This window comes from Cupressus sempervirens, chromosome 7 (assembly GCF_028749045.1).
Source record: "Cupressus sempervirens isolate cs-2001-9-10 chromosome 7, ASM2874904v1, whole genome shotgun sequence".
NCBI classification, from domain to species: domain Eukaryota; kingdom Viridiplantae; phylum Streptophyta; class Pinopsida; order Cupressales; family Cupressaceae; genus Cupressus; species Cupressus sempervirens.
The window spans coordinates 878,013,159-878,027,454 of NC_143124.1; the positions used below are offsets into that span (position 1 = coordinate 878,013,159).

The following is a 14,296-nucleotide window of genomic DNA, read 5'->3' on the forward strand; positions in this document are numbered from 1 at the left end:
GGCAATCAGGCATCATGTGTAGTTCTTCTACATCTTCATCCATTTTGTTTCCTCTCTTTGATCTTGACAATGTTGACTTATACATAAATATTTGGCTATCTTGTGAGCTATCTTATGATGATCTTATTTTCATTCTTTTCATGTTTAACCTTCATATCTATTTTCTTCCATTCATTCTACTCTTTTGCTACCCTTTTCCCATTTACCCCTTTGGTCTTGATCTAACAGAAAAAAAAAGTAAAATATGATGCTATGAAGCCTCTTGACATGTCTACTCCTTTGAATTGCATCTTTCCCACTTTGACATTATGCTTTCATGAATTATCCTATGTTGGCCTTTTATTTCTTGTCCAAATGTGCTTTACATGAAATTTTTTTCTCTAGCTTGGGTACTCTTGAGGAGTCAGCTTTTGAAGATCACTTTCACTTGCTTCATACACTCCTTGCTTATCCATCATATCCATTAACTTATTGCTCCATCATGTCCACCTTGTTAGACATTGGGACTGCATGATGTGATCTTGCTTAAGAGTTTGATGTCCATTCTTCCTAGGGGCATCTTTGTATACATTTATTGATCTTGAAAAAAATAAAAAAAATTGAATATTTCAAAAATTCAAAAAATTGATATATTTCAAAAATCCAAAAAAAAAGATATATTGTAAAAAAGTCTAAAAATTGAAAAATGTCCTGAAAAAATGATCTTCTTAGTGACAACCTAGCAATAGGCACTTTGATGTATCTCCAAAAAAAATTATATATTCCAAAAATTCAAAAAAAAAAAAAATCAAAAAATTCAAAAACAAAAAAAAAATATAGAAAAAGTGCCTTGGTGAAAACCTGGAAACAGGTGCCTTGGTAGCAAAAATACAAAAAATAATTTAAAAAAAAGAAAAAAAAAAAGAACCCAAGTGATGAAAACTTGGAAACGGGCGCTACTTGAGGCTTTTGCACCCCTATTTCTTAGCGCATGTCCTCGACATTTAGCCTTTCTCCATCATGCCTTGTCCTTGTTACCTTAGTTTGGAATTGGTCTTTGTCTAGGGGGCATAACTATGTTAGCTTTGGTCTCTTGGATGTGTTAGTCTTTAGGACACCTCACAAATGGTGTTTTTCAACACCCATTAACTTCAAGTATTTTTCAACACTTATTGGTTTGGTCTTACCCAATTTTGTCATGTGATCTTACCTAATTGCAAGCATTTGATCCTTATCCTCAGAACTTAGTATCAATTAACACAGTTAAATTTTAAATGTAACACTTACTGCTTGACTTATGTCATGATCTTTTCTTTGTGTGCTGACTGTTATTGATTTTTGTTGAGTGTCCTTGTCTAATAAGTCTCTCTGTGATGCATAGCTAGAGGACTTGGGGCATGGGGCATGTTTTTATTTGTTTTCTACTTGTGGGTGTGGTCCTAAACTCTAGAGTGTCTCTTTTTGTTCCCTTGAAACACTTAGGAGATTTGAGGCATCATCCTTGATTATTTTTACACAACCATTCTTATGGTCATCTTGGCATTTATGCCTTGATACGAGCATGGTTTTGCTACATTAAATTGGGTAAGCTAACAATGAAGTCATTTTGACCTTTATGTCTTTGATGCTTATGTTAGAATCTTTCCACATTATAATCTGATATAAATTACATTCATATCTTCAAAGTTGCTCTTGTGACTAGTGATGATTGTGTAATTTTTTGATGTCCATTACTAATGGCGCAATGATAAAAATAAGTTCTTTTACATTCTCTAATGAATGATGAACACAAAAATCCTATGTTACAGTTGCTCTTTTGCAAGTACACCATTATATTTTCATGTAGCTTGCATTATTAGACTTCATATTAGTTTGCATTTTTAGGCAGCATTATGAGTTTGAGAGGGTTCTCCCTTCATCTTTATTGTGGACTTTTAATCAACTATGGTCATGTTTTGATCTTCATTTCCTTATCTTCTTTCGTGATCTCAATCAAAATTTCTATCTTAAATAGTTGATTGATTTTGGGGCATTTTCTTTTCTTCTTTCTATTTCTTTCTATATCTTTCAAACTTCTATCTTTCATTTTCTTTTTCCCTACTTCTTTTCTTCTAAATCACCTTTGAGGCATAATATTTCTTGCTTGATCTACCTTAGTTATGTGATTCTTATATCTTTCATCTTACATCAATAACTTTATCTTTTGTTTGATTTGATCAAATTTACCAATTTTTTGTTTCTCCTCTATCTCATTTCGATTTCGATCATGAGGGGGTAGTAATTATCAACTTCAATCCTTGATTCAGATTTATCAATTTCATCCTCAACTTTTTCAAGTCAAAATTTATTTGCATTGTTTGTCTTGATGTGATCCCGAATTGACCACACATCTGGGTTGTTTTGTGATCCCAAATTGACCTCACACTTCAATTTCTTTCTTTGACTGCATGTATTCCCAAATTGATCACACATTAGTCAAAGAGGGGAAAATGTATGCACCCTAAAATGGTTGCCTAGACTATGGGCTCCCATTATTAAATTTATCAATTTATCAAATTTTCTGAATCAATGGTTTGCAATATTTTATTAAATCAATTCAAATCAATTTCCTTGATCAAATTCAATTTGTTCTATTTCTAAGGTTGATCATTTTATCCTAAGTCTTATTTAATTAAAAGAACTTGCTCTCTTTTAATTAAATAAAATAAGTCTCCATTTAATTAAAAGAAAACCTGTCTTTTAATTAAATAATTCATCTACATTTAATTAATTAAGAGAAAAACCCCTCTTTTAATTTAATCAAATATTTCCTATTTAACTCAAAGAACTTGCTCCCTTTTAATTAAATAAAATATCCCACTTAAATCTCTTTTTGATGAAAAAGGAGTTAAAACAAATAAAAAATTAAATAAATATTTTATCTACACTTAATATGGGACTTATCTTCATTCTCTTTCCACTTTCTTCTCAACCACTTCACTTTTCTCATTGGTGGATCTTTATTTCACATAGATCATTATTTCTCCACCCTTGATTAAATCTTTTTCCTCTCAATCTAGATCGTCCAATCTTCTTTATACGGGAGAGCCCTCTCCTCATTTTGGATACCCATAATTATGTTATTGTTATGCTGCAGGATTAGAGAGAAAATTTTGAAGAGGGAGTTTTGAATGATAAAGCTTTTGTGGAGAAATTCTATCTTCTTGTCTCATTCTCTCTTGCACCCATGGCTTTCATCATGGGCTTTTATCATTGCATTTGCATATTAATTTAGATTCATATTTGCTTTCATAGATTAGATCTTGCATTGTTGTCATTTAGATTAGCTTGCATCTTTATTTTCATAAATATTTGATGATCATGGAGACTAGCACTCTTTCTTTTCCTCTTTGAATCTCTCATTTCATGGTGTACTTACATGGGCATGAACTAGGTCAAACTGAGGGCCTCCATTGCAAACCCTTGCACTCCATGAATAGAGAGCTATGAATTGCCATTTGAGATCTCACTTTTGAGAAATCTTGGACATAATGACCCATAGTAGTGTGCCCACATTTTAGGCATACAAGATTATGTCCACAAGCATGATGCAAAAAAGAATTAGAAGACTTGCCATAACATTGCACATCCAAAAATGAGTTCAATAGTTAATCATCGGTACTTAGAAATGGCATGTACATAAGTTGGTAGATTGAATACAACTTGGTGACAACCCATCACTCGGCCAACACTACCCCCTCAGTCATAGTTATCACTCACTATCATCACACTTCCTGTTGATGTCCAACAAGAACTTGGTTAATCTTAGCACCACTTGGTACCCAAAAAAACACTCAATCATTACTGACCCAAGTCACTCAACAAATTTCTCATGATCAAACAACTCGAACACCAATAAGCCTAAGATCACTTAATAAAAATTATGCCAAATTCAACATAGCAAGGGTATCACCCTATCATGCTTAGCAAACACTAACAAACCTTAGTAAACACAATGCTGCTTGATACACAATATACACACAGTTACCACTAATCCAAGTTCTACAAATCAGTCAACACTAAGCTCGAGCTCACTGAGAAAGAACTATGTCTGAATGACTTGATAAATACATCATCCTATCTAGTTGTGCAAATATTGAAACATGACAAGTATTGGATCAATGCCGGAATTGAAGCTTGACAATATTAATAGGGCTCAAAAAAGACCAAGCTTTTACCACCATTACAAATAAGGGAAGTAAGAAACTACTTCTGAAATTCCACAATCCCATTGTAGACCAATTCCTACAAATCTTTATACTACTCAATGAATATAGAGGGAGGCACTGTAAAAGTAGTGATCCCATTACAATCTAAATTGGAGAGAAAACCAAAAACTCTATTTCCCTCGCTATATGTATGTGATAATGTAACCTCACGAAACTAATTAATTATATTCCAAATTTATTGAAGCACATATTTTAGTTACCAAGAAGATGATTGTCTCTTAATACAAGATGAGATTATAACTTGGGAAACACTTTCTATGTATATATGATGAAAATTCCCTTTCTTGGCAAGAATTAATCCTAAAAGCAATGACTGAGCCTTGACCATAATATTAGTTCCTGACGGTAGGGGTGCCATTATAATTGCTAGTATTTTGCTAGTGTAGTCTGTAATGCATGCTCCTAATCCTAAAAGGCTTGGATTTCCTATAGATGCCCCATCAAAGTTGAGTTTGATAAATCTAGCCATAGGAGGTTGTCATTTAATTGTAGATCTATCTATACTTGTTTGTAATCTTGTAGATATGTTAGATCCTAATGGAATAAATATTGATTTCCATTCCTGGATGATACCTCCATCCCAAGAAGTAATAGCTGGATTAAATTTACATCTATAAACACTTGCATTGATAACTTCTAAAAATGAATTTTCAATGGTTTGGAACACTTTATGTAGAGATGATGCTTCCTTTCTAAATATCCTCTTATTTCTCTCCTACCAAATATCCCAAATTACTAATGCAAGAGCACATTTCCAAATGCCTACAAATAGGGCATTGGGGTAAAAAATTGGCCAGGCCTAAAATATATCCCAAATGGTATTTTATAATGGAGTGGAATAGTTTAATTTGTTTAAAATAAATGTCCAAGACTAATTTTCAAAATGGTAGCCAACAAAAAGATGGTCAAATATCTCAAATTCTTCTTCACATAAAATAGATTTAAAAGGAGGAGCAATACTTAACCTAGCCAACCGATCACTTGTTAGAATGGTGTGCTTGATTGCTAGCCATGCAAAGCACCCAACCTTAGGTAACACTACCTTGTTCCAATAAAAAATGAAGGCTCAAGAAGGAGATTTTGCAGACTCAACTTGTTGGAGAAGTTTGTAACCTTCCTTGATTGAATAATTACCATTCTTAGCCAAAATCCATAATAGTCTATCCTCCATCTTTGACACAAAAGCATACCTATCTGAAAAATAGATTGAAGACACTATTTACATTGAGGGTCTAAAGGAAGTTGGTTTGGATCTTTCCATATTACTTTCCTCAAAAAAAGGCATACTTCATCCATAAAGTGAATCACAAGATTGCCCCAATTTGCTTCTGTAACTAAAACAATTTCTTGTATGTTTGGCATTGTAAGTAAAAGAGGTTTCCCATTCTAAGAGTCACCCCAAAAGTTGATCTTATCCCCACAATTTAGTTCCTAAGAAATGTATGTGCAAACAATATCTCTAGATGCAATCATGAAATCCCAAATAGTAGATCCCTAGGAGGATTCAACATAGATAATATTTTATGTGGATCATTATTATATGAATATTTCTATTGCATTATTTGACACCATATAGACTGTGATTTAGTATACATCTGCTAAACCAACATAACTCCAAAAGCTTTATTTCTTGTTGTCAAATCATGAATTCTAGCCCCTTCAAAAGTAGGAGAATGTGCCATGTCATGGAGAGAAATAAGAGGAAGCTTCTTTTCATTAGTCAAGTTTCTAGACCATAGAAAACCCCTAATAAGTTTTTGAATTTGTGAAATGATAGAAGATAGTGCTTGCATGAAAACCATGTAGTAATTTGGTATTACAGATAGAACTAACTTAATAAGCACAATTTTTCCTGGTAATGATAACCATCTTACTTTCCAAGAGAAAAAATTTCTCTTAATTCTTTGGAGGATGCCATCACAATTTTTTTTCTTATTGGATCCCATTAAAAAGGAATCCCAAGATAAGTGGAGGCTAAAAAATCCTTAAAAACCCCAAAACCTTCACTATCTTGTGTGATATAACTTTGTTTGTATTAAATAAGCAATTTTTTGACTTTTAGAGTTTTATTTTCTACCTTGAAACTTTTAAATATTGAATTAAAGTTTCTTTAGGTGCTTCACATCTGAAACTAGTGAAGTACCAAACAATAATGTGTCATTAGAAAATGAAGAATGTGTAATAGAAATTAATGTACCTTCAATTATTGCTCCTTTCCATTTGCTAGATAAATGATGATGCTTGATAATATTTCTCAAGGCTTCAACCATAATGATGAATAGAGCTAGTGAAAGAGGATCACCTTGTCAGACACCTTGCATGGAAAGAAAGTAGCCTAATGCTGATCCATTAATAATGACTGTAAAACAAGGCCCTAAAATGCATGATTGAATCCACTTGCACCAATGTTTATCAAAACCCAATTTTCAAAGAACTTGGAAAAGAAACTTCTAGAAGACCGTATCATATGCCTTTTACATATCTAACTTAATAACAAATTGGAGGATTGACTACTATTGATGGAGTGTAGGAGTTTGTGAGCTACCATTGCACCCTCCATTATTTCTCTACCGGGAACAAAGCCACCTTGTTCGATAGAAATTATAGATGCAAGAATATTTTAAGGTGCAAATAGACAGCTTTAGTGATGATTTTATAAGTCAAGTTGCATAGTGAGATAGGATGAAAATTTACAAAAGTTTTGGGCTCCTTAGTCTTTGGAATGAGTGTAATATTTGTGGAGTTGAAGTACTTTAGCATGGATTTAAACTTTCTTGATTCCTCCATGATAGCTAAAAGATCCCAACCAATGAAATCCCAACAACTCTGGAAGAATAGTGCAGTAAAAACATCTGGTCCTAGAGCTTTGTCTGGGGGGAAGGAGAAGACTACTTCTTGAACTTCTTTAATGCTAAATGGGGCCAAGAGCATAGAATTCTCCATAGTAGACACCACTATAGGGATATGCTAAATAAAGTCTCAACTTGTGAAGGCAATGGCAATGGTTGATTTGCTGGTGCAAGAAGATTCTTGAAAAACTTGACACCTTCATCTCTAATTTGTTGAGCATTGGTTAAAGTGTTGCCCAAATTTGAATCCAAATTTTGAAAAATTGACTTAGTAGCACATTTTTGTTTGTAGAAGCATGATTTTTTTTTAATGTTTTTGTCTCCTTGTTGTATCCAAATTTCTCTAGACTTTTGTCTCCAATATTCTTCCTCCCTATTACATAATTCCTCCCATTCATGTTAAAGCTCTTTTTTCTTAACGTATTTATCACTATCCATCCCAACTTGAATTATGGAGCAATGAATTTCCTCTAACTGCTTCTTAATAACCTCCTTCTACTTGAAAACATTCTTAAAAACTTGTTGATTCCAAATTTTGATTTTCTCTTTGACATGCTTCAATTTACTAACAAATTGATGCATTTTGGACCCCATAACAAAAGGAGCACTAATCCACCATTGTTTTAAAAGTGGGAGAAAGTGTGGATGGTGCAACCACATGCTTTCAAATTTAAAATATGACTTATGCTGAGTATGATCTATAGATGCCGATTGATCAATTTTTATGGAAATTGGAAAATTATTAGATTTTGACAAAGACAATATCTCTGAGTGAAAACAAAAATTATCTAATTTCCATTCATGAGAGATAAGGAATTTATCCAATCTAACTAAAATTTGTGCAAAACTAGATCTCCTATTTTTCCATGTAAACTTTCCATTAGAAGGCTAAATATCTATTAAATCATTCTTCTCAACAAACTAAGTAAAAACCTAAATAATTTTAATGGGTGGGAAAATGCCACCAACTTTGTCATTTTGATTCAAGATTGCATTGAAATCACCCCCAAGAATAACAAGGTGAGAGTTTTAGAGTTGAATTAACATTGCTAGTTTATCCCAGAGTTTCAATTTATCTTGAGTAGAAGTAGGACCATAATCATTAATCAAGGTAAAGGAAACATCAAAATCTAACACCTACAACATTTTACAAATTTCTTGCTGTTGAATAAAGTGAATCTGAATTGTGAATTGATTCCATAAGGTAACAAAACCACCAAAAGCTCCAATATCGGAGAATGTACTGAGGACCACCTTGGCCATTTGGCCATAGTTTTTTGAAATGTATCTTGTGATAGTTTTGTTTCTTGTAGCAACACAATATAACCTTTCATGGATTGAATAAACTGGTGAATCCTAATTCTCTTTTTAGAGGCATTTATGCCTCTGACATTCCATGAGATAATTTTCATTGTTGACAAGGAGAATAGTTTGTTCTCCTCATCACTCTCTTGTTCACAAAAAAATTGTCATCTAGTGTGGTCTGAATACTTGAGGCAAGCTCATTTCTAGTCTAGGATCCCTTAGGACACCCTCTTCATTTGGGTGTCTTGGAAGTCAGAAGTTGAAGAGATGGAGACTGAACAATTGAGAAAGTTTGATGATGATCAAAACCATTTAGATTATTCTAAAGACCAAATTTAGACTAATCCTTATAGACCTCAAGATCCCTCAAAATTATCTCTCCAAGTTGGAAATCTGACTTATCAACCATTTGCTAGAAAATACAATCCCCCATACTATTTGGGATGTTCTAAGATGGAGATTTAGGTTGATCCTTGCCAGTCTCATGTCCCCTCCAAATTGTCTCTTCAAGTTGAAAATCCAAATTAACTACCACTTGTTGGAAAGTGCTCATCTCAACATCTAATGGAACCTGATCGATGCATGATTCTAGAAATGAATCCTTTTTCTCTGCTTGACATGTAGTTTCTACAACTTGTATAGTCTTACAACTAGAAGCTTTCTTTGGGGTAATTTGACTATTCCAATGCTAAAATTCTTTGAGCAACATATCAAGATCACTATTTTACTAATTTTCTATATGGAACCCTTCTTCCTCTACTATACCAAATATTATATTGTTAGCAATTGTAGAAACAGTTTGATCTCCAATCTGAAGACCTTTCCAATCAGCATACTAGCTTTTAGAAAGAACATTACTTGTTTTATGACAAACTAATGGAAAATATGAGTGTGATTGCTCCAAACCATCCAAATCCAAGAAATGCATAAAAGGTTTGACTGATAGAGGATCATGAGAGATCTTCAAATCAGCCAGCAAACCTTGGATAAAAGGAAAGATCAACTATAAAAACATAGAAAAGTTAGTTGATATGGTAGACACCAGATCCTGGTTTCTTACTAAAGGAACAAATTGAGAAGAAACCATGTTGTCCATTCTAGGTAACAATTCTAAAGATACTTTATGAGCACATAACTTAGGTCTATATTACAATCTAGAAAAACTTCCTATATGTCTTGAATTAAATGTAAGCATTGAGTATTAAAATGACCCAATCTATCTTGAAACTTAGGAACTATTTGCTAATTCTAAATTTAAACTGACTGATCCCATAAAACCCATTGAGAATTTATAATCAATTGAGATGGAAGAGACTACCGCATATCTGACAACAAACAGATTCTCACATCCAAATGCAGTCAATCATAAGGGACAAGATCATGCTTGAGGAAGATTTCCAACTTATTTGCAAATATTTCAATAATCTAAGGATCCCTATACTCTAGAGGTAAAGAGGGGAAGGATATCTAGTATGGCATAAAATGAATTTTAAGGGATCGAGGATTAAAATTAGGGACCCAGATCATAGTAAATAAGCTAGACCCACAAAAAAACCATCCTTTTTGCTTATGTACCAGATCTCTAGCTACATTTGAATAAAAAATGGCTACAAAACATTTTGAATCTAAATCAATATAGAAGATATCCCTTAACTCTGACCAAGATTGAATGGGTCCAATCTTTAACAGAAGAAAAGAGCAAAGAATTAGAGGAAAACTTACCAATTAATGCAGTTTTTCGAAGCAAATCGATAGAGCTTTGCAACATATGACTTGGTAGTGTAATCATCACCCTATGTGTAGGCTAAACATGAGTCTCATTTGAGTTAGGACCAACCACTTGTTGAAGTTGATGAAAGATCAACCCCATAGCTCCCAAGAAACACCTGCATGCAAACACCTCTTACAGAAGAGAGAGAGGCAAAAAACTATGGAGGTAGGAATTGCTAGATCCATAGATGAGACATTCTTGATGAGCAAAAAATAGATTGCAATAATCAAAAAGTGAATTCTCAAGTTAAGTTTACAATAAGAGATCATCCTTATAAAGGAGATCAAAACCCTAGAAAAGGTCTAACCTAGGTTGCATCAAAATAATTAATAAAAAAAATTAATTATTAGATGCATAAAGTTTAGCTTAAGCAACTAGAGTTAATTAGGAAATATCTAATAACTCTAACACCCCCCCTTAAGATAAACTTAGGGAGTAGCTGAAAACCTAGAAACTACTGCTGAAAGTAGAAATGGGTCCCGGCAAACAAAGCCTGATGAGGTACCCAAGCACAACCAAATCTCTGAAAAGAGGAGAAATAGAGAAAACCACATGGGAAAAACTCTACTCCAAAAAGAGATGGAAAACATGCTGAAAGAAACTAGTGAAGGACTAAAGAAGCCTCTAAACTAGGGAATGTCCCAGAAGATAGGAACAAAGATGATCATGTAGAACACCACTGAAGCATGTAGAAGCTACAAAGCTATGTCAAAAGTAACTGCTGATCTAAAAGACCTCCACTAAAATAGAACCTAACCAGGTAGAGAAGACTATAATCTGCATCGAATCAAGAGGCACACAAAGGCAAACAACTAAACTCAAAGATACAGATGGCATGAAACACCAAAGCCTGAAGAGCTGATCAATCGAACCAAGGAAGCATGAGAAACAATAGAAGAACCCCCCCTAATGCAGACAAGGGTGAGGTGACAAGCACCTGAAAAGTGGGCCAAAAGAACTACATGTCAAGGAACCACGATCAAGATGCACAAAATAGTACATGTGTGTGTACTGAGGTGATCAATCTCAGACACGTCATGAGGCTAATGTCATGGAAGGGACACTCACTAGACAAAGGAAGATGGCAAACAAAGGCAAAAACATCAACCCCCCATGGCACTTTATCAAAGTAGTGCATGTACAATAAGGCACAAGACATAATGAATCCCAAGAATGTAATAATTTGTACGAGTGTCCTCAAATGACACTACTCAAATCAGAAGGCAAACAAAGGTAAACAACTGAAATGAAAATACAGATGCAGTATGGCACTTTATCTCAGTGTGTTTGCAATAATGCATACAAATGATGGCTAAATAGATCAAAAGAGACATAAGACTAATACAGTAGATAGTACAAGTCATGACGAATCATCTAAAGCAAAGAAATCGATCCTCGAACCTGAAACAACCAAGTTATCCATCAGAATGCAAAAAGTGCAGAAGACTGAATAGAATGTGCTTGGAGCAGAATCTGGAAAAACAACCAGCACCACTGAAAAGAGGTCAGAAAGACCTTTCCAACGATATAAAAATTCCAAAATTGGAGATCAGATGCTCAAGAAATGCCTCCCGGAGTGCAAAACTGTACCCTTGACTTTGACAGAAAAAAAAGCTATCAAAACAGCATCAAAACTGAAAACTAACTATACCACTATGATGGGCTTGGAACCAGCTTTTTGACAATATCTCGTTTGCAAAAAACGGAGTCCGTTTGCCCAAGATATGAGCGAAAAAGTGAATAAAGGTCCAAACAGAGGCTGAGGAAGTGATAGGTAGTGATGATGCAATGCTGATGTGGCACTGATGTCAGCAAGTGACGAGCCCAAATTTGACAGTTTCAACAACCGTCGAGGCAAAAAAATGCCATAAAATGACCCGTTGAAACAAAAAATTCAACTGCCGAAAACAAAAGCCGAACAAAGGGCCAGTGCCAGATTAAAAACCGGTGGCCAAGATATGTACAACATGAAAAAAATGTTGCTTCATTGTGCAAACTAGAGTGAACAAGGACTGAGTCATCAGCAAATAAATGTGCAGCTTTAGAAAACAAAAACAAAAGCTCCTCCAAAGCCGCGTGATCTCTGCATGTGATCAGAAGAATAGCGGGGATTCTACCAAGAAAGCAGCTAAAAAAGCTGCCAGCACACAAGCTTCCTCCAAAATGTGCCAAACCAAACAACAAGCATGTGCAGAGAACCAAAAAACAACCCACAATAACAGGCCCAAACTTCTGACATAGGGGTGCTACAAGGCATGAGGAGAGCCAAGGAGGTAGAGGAGGTGTTGACAAATACCTCAATGTAATCAAGTCACATGATTGGGGTCACTGATATCTACAAATAGATTTGGTGATGCGTGGAATGAAGACTTGGAAAAATCAAAGTCACGTCATAGAGGGCCCTATATCACCGCAAAGCCAATAATAAAATGGCTAATCCAAAAAACCACCGATTATGGAAGCCATCAAACTACCATCAAGAATTGCTACGAAATAACATTCAAATGACCAAAAATGCCATTATCCCTCCATCAAAATTCATTGCCAAATCACATGTAGATGCTGACAGAGTCAAAATCGCAACTTTGCAACCCCATGCTGGTAACAATAACACCAAGCAACATCAATGAAATTCATGCCGGCTGCCCTCTGCTCTCTCCCAAATCTCAATCAAACAAAGAAAGGTTGGAAAACAAGAAAATCCATAGCTCCCAAGAAACACCTGCATGCAAACACCTATTACAGAAGAGAGAGAGGCAAAAAACTAGGGAGGCAGGAATTGCCAGATCCATAGATGAGACATTCTTGATGAGGAAAAAATAGATTGCAATAATCAAAAAGTGAATTCTCAAGTTAAGTTTACAATAAGAGATCATCCTTATAAAGGAGATCAAAACCCTAAAAAAGGTCTAACCTAGGTTGCATCAAAATAATTAATAAAAGAAATTAATTATTAGATGCCTAAAGTTTAACTTAAGCAACTAGAGTTAATTAGGAAATATCTAATAACTCTAACACCACTTGCTTCTTTCTCCAAACTTGGTGATTTTTTGTTGGTTTGAAGGGGGCCCTAGGAGGTTATTGAGCATTCCTAACAATAGACCTTAATTTAGAACCTTCTATACCATTAGGTTCAACATGAGAAATATGGGAGAAATCTATAGGGATAGCTGCTATCTCCTGGATTGGCTCCTTAAGCTAATTTCTGGCTAACTAAGGTTGATATGGGGGACCTGGAGGAAACCCTTGACATATATCAAAAACTAGTTGTTTTGGTTGCCATCCATTCTTCTGGCTTAGGTTTCATTGACCATTATTCACTAGAAACTTGGATGTTTTCCCATCTTATAGCACATGTTGTTGAAGTTGTTTTGATGCCTACTTTGAAGATTGTCCTTTTCAAAAGTCAAAGTGTACCCATATCGCAATTTATCCTCAGACTCTTACAAATGAGTATCATGAAACCAAGGATTAACGAAGAAGGGTTTAGCTAGCTAGACCACCACTTTCTCTTACAATATTGTTTTTTTCCCTAAGAAGAAGTGAGTTTACCAAAAATGGCACTATTGGAATTGCAATTTATCATGATCCTTTGTAGCTTGTTGTACTACAAGGATTGAATAAAAAATACTTCAATAGGCATCAAGATATGATTGATATTTTTTGAAAACCCTAGGTTGATTTTGAACATTAGTCCCTAAACGGAGACCTATCTACACATCCACTATTGAATCTTTCTGTACACCTTGCCTTGTATTTGTGCCAATGTCTACAAATGGTCGCACCTCTACTCTAGCTCCAACACCTACCCCTACCTCTGCACTTGCACCAGTGCCTAATCTTACTCCCACCTTCACCATTAGTTTGAAGAAATTTACTTGATAGCTTAACCATTTTTTGAAAAAATAAATTGTTGAATTGTTATTGATTAAAAGTTAGATTATTGTTTTTTATAATAACCAAAATAATTTGTGTTCTTTGAGAAGAGTATATCATGTTATAATGACCATTATCATGGTAAATCTAATGTTGGGAAGACAACTTTGTCAATTTTTTGCATTATTCTTTAAAGAGTACTAGTTCAATGGAAGAGCACCTACTTTATAAGTAGGAGGATGGTGGTT

The 14,296-nt window shown here is 34.5% G+C and overlaps 1 pseudogene; it reads right to left on the reverse strand.

Moving 5' to 3' along the window:
* Positions 1-14,032, reverse strand: part of LOC149550268 (uncharacterized) — a 32,516-nt pseudogene extending 18,484 nt beyond the window's left edge.
* Between the last annotated feature and the right edge of the window lie 264 nt (positions 14,033-14,296).